Raw genomic sequence first — 7,847 nt, forward strand, 5'->3', positions numbered from 1 at the left:
TGTGTAATAACATAATAATTATTACACAAAAATGGCAGGCAAGGAAAACGGATTCTGTAAACACTGACAATCGAATGTCTTGTTGGATACTGGTGTCTCGATTTTTACACACTTATTGACATACACGTACACCCAGCAACACATGTTACTAAAACACGATTATCGGAAACACGTAACCATGTTGTGTTATGTGTTCTTAAACACGTGATCATGTATGTAATGTGTACCGGAAACACGTGATCATGTTGTGTCATGTGTTCCCAAACACGTGATCATGTATGTAATGTGTACCGGAAACACGTGATCATGTTGTGTCATGTGTTCCCAAACACGTGATCATGTATGTAATGTGTACCGGAAACACGTGATCATGTTGTGTCATGTGTTCCCAAACACGTGATCATGTATGTTATGTGTACCGGAAACACGTGATCATGTTGTGTCATGTGTTGTCAAACACGTGATAACGTATGTAATGTGTACCGGAAGCACATGCTCATGTTGTGTTATGTGTTCTCAAACACGTGATCATGTATGTAATGTGTACCGGAAACACGTGATCGTGTTGTGTTATGTGTTCTCAAACATATTATTATGTTGTGTTATGTGTTCTCAAACACCGATTGTTTTATTTATGATTCAATACACGTTTCCTTTCATATTATAAAACTCCATTGATGTATATTAAAATGATTTTTATTGAATAACACAGTTTTGTCTTTATTCTTTACGATGTGTGTGTGTGTGTGTGTGTGTGTGTGTGTGTGTGTGTGTGTGTGTGTGTTATTTACAGTGGAACAATTTTGGGATGAGAGTAAATTTCAATTTCAACAAATTTTATTGCTCAAAAAGCGGAAAGGGATAGGGCATCAGACATTGCCTATTTAAGTCTTCTCCCAGTAACTTCTGGATGGCAATACAAGCGAATTATTTAGCACACAAAGACAATAGATAACAGATAGGTATACACCAGTGTCTCCTCTTCCCCACTGAAGTACATACAATTACTTTGAGTAATATTTTTTTGTGTGAAGATAAAATAAAACACATTCATGACACCCGTAAATTAATACATTAATACTAAAATGGTCACGGGTAATATTTTGGTTTATTAACTGATTTTGAAGAATGAGAGTAAACATGAATATGTTGTGAATAGTTTTGAAGATGGATTTCCAGGAAAAAAGTATCCCATAATTCAAGGAATCGGTTAAAAACACTACTCATCCATTTTAATGTTATCTTGTGTACAGTTCAAAATGATTACGGACAATATATATTTATCAGGGGTTACAATATCTTTCATGTAAACAGGCAAACTCATATTTCCCTGTCAGTTTTACACCCAAGATGGTCGCATTGGTACGAAGATACGTTCCATGTCCTTTGATCGATTTCGTTACGATATCTCTTGGAACAGTGACATCCTTATTTATATCTTTAATGTTTCACGTTCTCGTAATAGTCAGGGGCATATGAGGGCAGTGTCGATATTGACATCAAGACAGCATGTTGACATTATACCACAGCTGTTATAGTCGATTCGCAAGTTTTGTATATAGATTTAAATAAAGTCCTTTTTTGTCTCGCTTTATTTCATAATGCGTAAATACCTTAAATTGGATTCAAGAAAAGACTAATAAAGATTGACAAGAAAACACTGACAGATATTGACAAGAAAACACTGATAAAGATTGACAAGAAAACACTGATAAAGATTGACAAGAAAACATTGATAAAGATTGACAAGAAAACATTGATACAGATTGACAAGAAAACATTGATAAATATTGACAAGAAAACACTGATAAAGATTGACAAGAAAACACCGATAGAGATTGACAAGAAAACACCGATAGAGATTGACAAGAAAACATTGATTAAGATTGACAAGAAAACACTGATACAAACTGACAAAAAACATTAATACAGATTGACAAGAAAACATTGATAAAGATTGAAAAGAAAACATTGATAAATATTGACAAGAAAACACTGATAAAGATTGACAAGAAAACACTGATAGAGATTGACAAGAAAACACTGATAAAGATTGACAAGAAAACACTGACAGAGATTGACAAGAAAACACTGAAAGAGATTTACAAGAAAACATTGATACAGATTGACAAGAAAACATTGATAAAGATTGACAAGAAAACATTGATACAGATTGACAAGAAAACACTGACAGATATTGGAAAGAAAACAATGATAAAGATTGAGAAGAAAACACTGACAGATATTGACAAGAAAACATTGATAAAGATTGACAAGAAAACATTGATACAGATTGACTAGAAAACACTGATAAAGATTGACAAGAAAACATTGATACAGATTGACAAGAAAACACCGATAGAGATTGACAAGAAAACACCGATAGAGATTGACAAGAAAACATTGATAAAGATTGACAAGAAAACACTGATAAAGATTGACAAGAAACCAATGACAGAGATTGTCAAGAAAATACTGACATAGATTGACAAGAAAACACTGATACAGATTGACAGAAAAAAACATTGATAAAGATTGACAAGAAAACATTGAAAGAGATTGACAAGGAAACATTAACAAAGATTGACAAGAAAACATTGAGAGCGATTGACAAGAAAACACTGATAAAGATTGACAAGAAAACACTAAAAAAGATTGACAAGAAAACACCGATAAAAATTGACAAGAAAACATTGATAAAGATTGACAAGAAAGCATTGATAAAGATTGACAAGAAAACATTGATAAAGATTGACAAGAAAACACCGATAAAGATTAACAAGAAAACATTGAAAGAGATTGACAAGGAAACACTAACAAAGATTGACAAGAAAACATTGAAAGAAATTTACAAGAAAACACTGATAATGATTGAGAAGAAAACACACAAAGATATTGACAAGAAAACATTGATAAAGATTGACAAGAAAACATTGAACGAGATTGACAAGAAAACATTGAACGAGATTGACAAGAAAACATTGATAAAGATTGACAGGAAAAGATTGATAAAGATTGACAAGAAAACATTGATAAAGATTGACAAGAAAACATTGATAAAGATTGACAAGAAAACATTGAAAAAGATTGACAAGAAAACACTGATAAAGATTGACAAGAAAACACTGATAAAGATTGACAAGAAAACAATGATAAAGATTGACAAGAAAACATTGATAAAGATTAACGAAATTACATAAAAACATTGGTGGATTCTAACACACTGCTAGTAAGGTAACCTAGTGACTGTCAAAGAACCAAACTGATGAATAATGTATCGTATACTGTCTCTAGATATATATTTTCAAGAAAAAAAATAAACAAACAAACAAAACAAAACAAAAAAACAACAAACCGTATCCACACATGTATATTAAGTCAATTACGGAACCTACCTACTAATCACTTTGAACAAGACGTCATTAATTGCCAGTCAAAATAAGAAACTTTAGAGAAAATAATCCATCATAGATGTAAATGGTATTTTTATTTGATTATAAGGAGTGTTTTAATTAATGATACCCCACCTCAAAAAAAAAAAAAGCAAAACAAAAAAATACAAAACCGGAATGTACTCTTCGCAGTTTACGTAGATTATGCTACGTTTTTGTGTTATTACTAAATCTCGAATTTGACTGAGGACACCAAAATTAGTCAAATGCCAAATTAAGAGATGTACTTAACCCGAAAGGAATAATTCCCGATAGTGGTTGATTTCAGCATCACGTGCGCTAATGTATTCTGACGTGTTACTATCTAAACAAGGAAAGTTATTTACTAATATTAACGCTAGAAAAGACAAAAACTAAAATATCAAAGGAAATTGAGAGCTTTGAAAAGAGAGCAATTATGTCAACTACAAATAGCAAGCGAATTAGTTGTGTCATATTCAAAGTTGACGGTCTGTTAGAAAAAAATGCGAATGTTAATGGCAGCTGTATCAAACGGACACGATTTTGTTTGAAATTAGGATGTTCAATTATAATATACCTTCAAGTAAGTGTTACAACGACCGTCATGTCAACAGAATCTTTATCTAAACTTAACTTTGATGGACTACGACAAAAATAAAAATACAAACAAAAGAAAAAAGGCTCACAATGAAAACAAGATCATGCGTTCCGGAAGGGTAAACTTCTTCTTCAACGATATCCACATTGAAAATATTTGTCAATCCAAGTACGTTATGCCAAGTTCCCAAATGAGAGCAAAATTGATGTGAGAGACACAGATAAACTAACAATCATCAAACACGTCCTACTTCTTATCTCAGGCTAGCATTTCTCATGTTGATCATTAGGGCGATCATAACACTTACTCAAAGTCTGTTATATGTTTATCGTTCATCCGTTAATATCTTAAATACGACGAAAATCGTAACATCTTAAACAATCCCTTAACTATCGAATCACCTATAACATGTTGATAGACGGTGGAAATCAGGGTGGTTACCATTAACAAAATAGAACATTCACAGGAGGGAAATCAATATTTTAATGCTTATTGAACGACAGATATACCTGTGGGTTTCATTGTAAGAAGAACGAGATAAGCGACTGATTTACACTGCAGAAGAACCATTTCTTGGTGTGTATATACGATGGCCATGGTCAACAAACTTATCATTTATCTAAAGCCTCTGAATTATCTATGATATGTTTTGATAAATTCACTCTCGTGCGAAACAAATATAAGCTATCCAAGAGAGGGCGCAGTTTGTTCCTATAGGTCGGCAAATTCCTGTAAAAGATTCCTGTGAATTGTAGAAATCTAATATCAACGCGGCAGGTCCGTATTCATTGATCAACATTTGGAAATGTGAATGATTGCATGCTTAGGTAATGGACTAGCTAATGTGTACGTAGGATTTTCTTCGTTATCAAATAAATGTAGTTCTTTTCTACAAGACAATGACACAGTGACCTGATGCCTACAAATAGTGAAGTGTCGTATTGATAACAGGATCAAAGAATACAAGCTTTCACATTAACCTTCTAATTCTTTTAAGATATTTTATAGATTTAATGCGTCCGTTATATATCTTGAATAAGTGCTATGAGGCTATGAGCTGAAGCGAGTAATCTGAGTTTAAATTCGTCCTCTTTGTATAGAGCAGGAAGTAGTTGTGCCTTGTTCGATAGAAATTAATGTTCATGTTTTAAAATTTGCTATTCTGCTCATTTATTTCCAAACAATGATAGAGTGATATATATAATTTGAACAGCAAATTATTATGATACATAAATACTTTCTTACTCTTACGTATTTGTTATTAATTTCAATTATTGAACATCTAGAGCCCGATAAACAGGGCGGATTATTTGAAATGTTCTTTAATAGTAGACATGCCTTGTAGAAAGTAGGCGGATTCAACATCCAAGAAAATTATATACATATGATTATTCCGTTCAGCTACAGAGATACCGTTTAACATCGATATTAGATATTGAAATATATATTTCTCCAGACATCATTGTTAGACCTACAGGAAAGGCCTTGTCTATGCTAGTACACTGTCGTATATCACTCAACAGAAATATCCTATAAATCATTGATAATGTTTTACGTTTCAAAGAATTAGTAATTTTGTGTATAGTTGATAAACATTTGCATATATTTGATTGCGTAAGATTTTTATTGTTTTTTTAACGTAATAAGTTATAAATCTTGTCTGTGAGTAATTTGTATTTACATTTAAAGGCGCCCATAACACACACTTTCTCCCGGTAGATAAGAAATTACACGAATGTGATTAACACACTAGGTTTACTATCAGCCGGAATCATAGAGCCGGGCACCGCTTTTTATTTACCAAACACAAATTACATCCGCTATCATTGACATAATCTTGGGTCACCTAGTATGGAATGGCTTTCGTACCACCATGGAAACGTGGAAAATGTAGCAGAGTTTTCCATTTTTTTCACTGCTGTATACATCGCCAATCTATTATGATAGAGTATTTATGTTGAAAAAATATTCCCTCGCTTCCAAAAACGGATGACAAATGTCTTTTTAGGGTGAAGGTCACTTATATGATGAATTGTGCATGGAACGAACTCAATTTCTCTTCGGCACCAACAGCTTTAATACCACACTTTTAAAATCGATCACGTGTCGCTGGCGAGTTTCCTATCAAATTGTATTACATTATGTATGATATAAACTTCGGACTACGTAGTTTGGTCAGAACATGGGAAATGCTTTGATCTTATTGCGTCGATTTCCCTTTTTACCGGATTTGATTTATCTGTGGATTAAGCTAAGCGTGCAAATGAAAGGTTGCGCGTGACATTTGTAGCTTTACTCGTAGTTTTTGGCAGAAGTTCTGATCATGATAGGGTCGTGCTGGTCGCTTCCTCTCGCAAATTAACACAATGTGTAAACACTAGACGTGAAACGTAAACAATCCGAACGCCATTGGCTGCTCGGATCAGCTCGAGAGGAGGTGAAGAATGTGGTATTACGACCCGATCTTCCCCAACAGATGCTCCGTGTCCAGACGAGATTGCTAGATAAGAAGTACCCTGTATGTTTTCCGGGATGTATCTATTTCAGTATTTTACACCTTCATCAAATTTTAAGACACATTTTGCCAAACACACACCACACCTGTTGGGGTGATTAGTTTTTTTGAGTTCAGGACGCTTATATATCTGTCGTTAGTCTAACGCTTTTGTTACACTTGATGAAACCACATCACATTATGTTTATTCTCGTTTTCTAAGGATACAGTTAAACTCTGATTAGAGACATTTCAATATAAACCCGAATACTGTACTTTTTGTAAGCCTGAAAAAACGGAATAAGGGGACACCATACCAGAAAGCCATCACCGGCAACACGTGCACTCAAAACTCGAACTCGATGACAAGTGCGTCGTTTAGACCTCATATATGTTATATATAAAGTGTTATTTTCGACAAAGATGTTTATACGTTTGTTTCTGTTTCATAGAGAAGTAAATCCGTCCGAAAGCACATAATTTACAACAGAATGAAACTGTTCACACGTGAATATGGTATCGTCACGACCAGAGATGTAAATGAAAGTACTGATAAATCTACAAAATATTAATTAAAACTGAAACTCCGGGAAACGAAGACAACACATACAGTAGAATATCCTAAAACTTTCACATCCTGATAAATCTACAAAATATTAATTAAAACTAAAACTCCGGGAAACGGAGACAACACATACAGTAGAATATCCTAAACCTTTCACATATACACCCTATATAAATATCTACATAGCATAGCTGTGTCATACGACCCATACAAATCCGAAAAATACAAGAATTAGACGTAATTATATGTCTGGTCTATTTCCAAAAATTCAAAGCTTCCCGATATTAATTTTAATTATCAGATCGCAAGCACGAACTTAGTGTGAAATCATTCTTAAACATCGATATATTGTTAAACTTGAAGTAATTCCTTAAAATTCACGTAAATTTAGCAAATCCCTATCCCCCCATACAATAACACTCGTCTTGAGTGAGGAGGTAAAATTATTATTTCGTGTTTTACTTAACCAGTGTCACATGGAACATGTCTCATGAGTGACACCATAAGAGGAAATCAAAGCACAGAAAGAACAAATAAACAGGAGAGAAACTATGGCGATCTTAAGGGTAGCAATAAGGGTAGCAGATCTATTTTTGTCTGTTCAATGTATACGTTGTTAGAAGACACAAAGGAACCCTCTATCCTAAAAGGAGAGCTCTTCTAGTGATTAAGTGTAACGAGGAAGATAACCCCGACATGTTAACAGATCCTTGATTCAAAGTAAAATCGAAAGAAACCTGGAAAAACTATGAACAAAAGATGTATTGGCATGGAGAC

This window comes from Ylistrum balloti, unplaced genomic scaffold, assembly GCF_031769215.1.
Source record: "Ylistrum balloti isolate Yb309-2 unplaced genomic scaffold, AGI_CSIRO_Ybal_v1 Utg369826, whole genome shotgun sequence".
In the NCBI taxonomy this organism is placed as follows: Eukaryota; Metazoa; Mollusca; class Bivalvia; order Pectinida; family Pectinidae; genus Ylistrum; species Ylistrum balloti.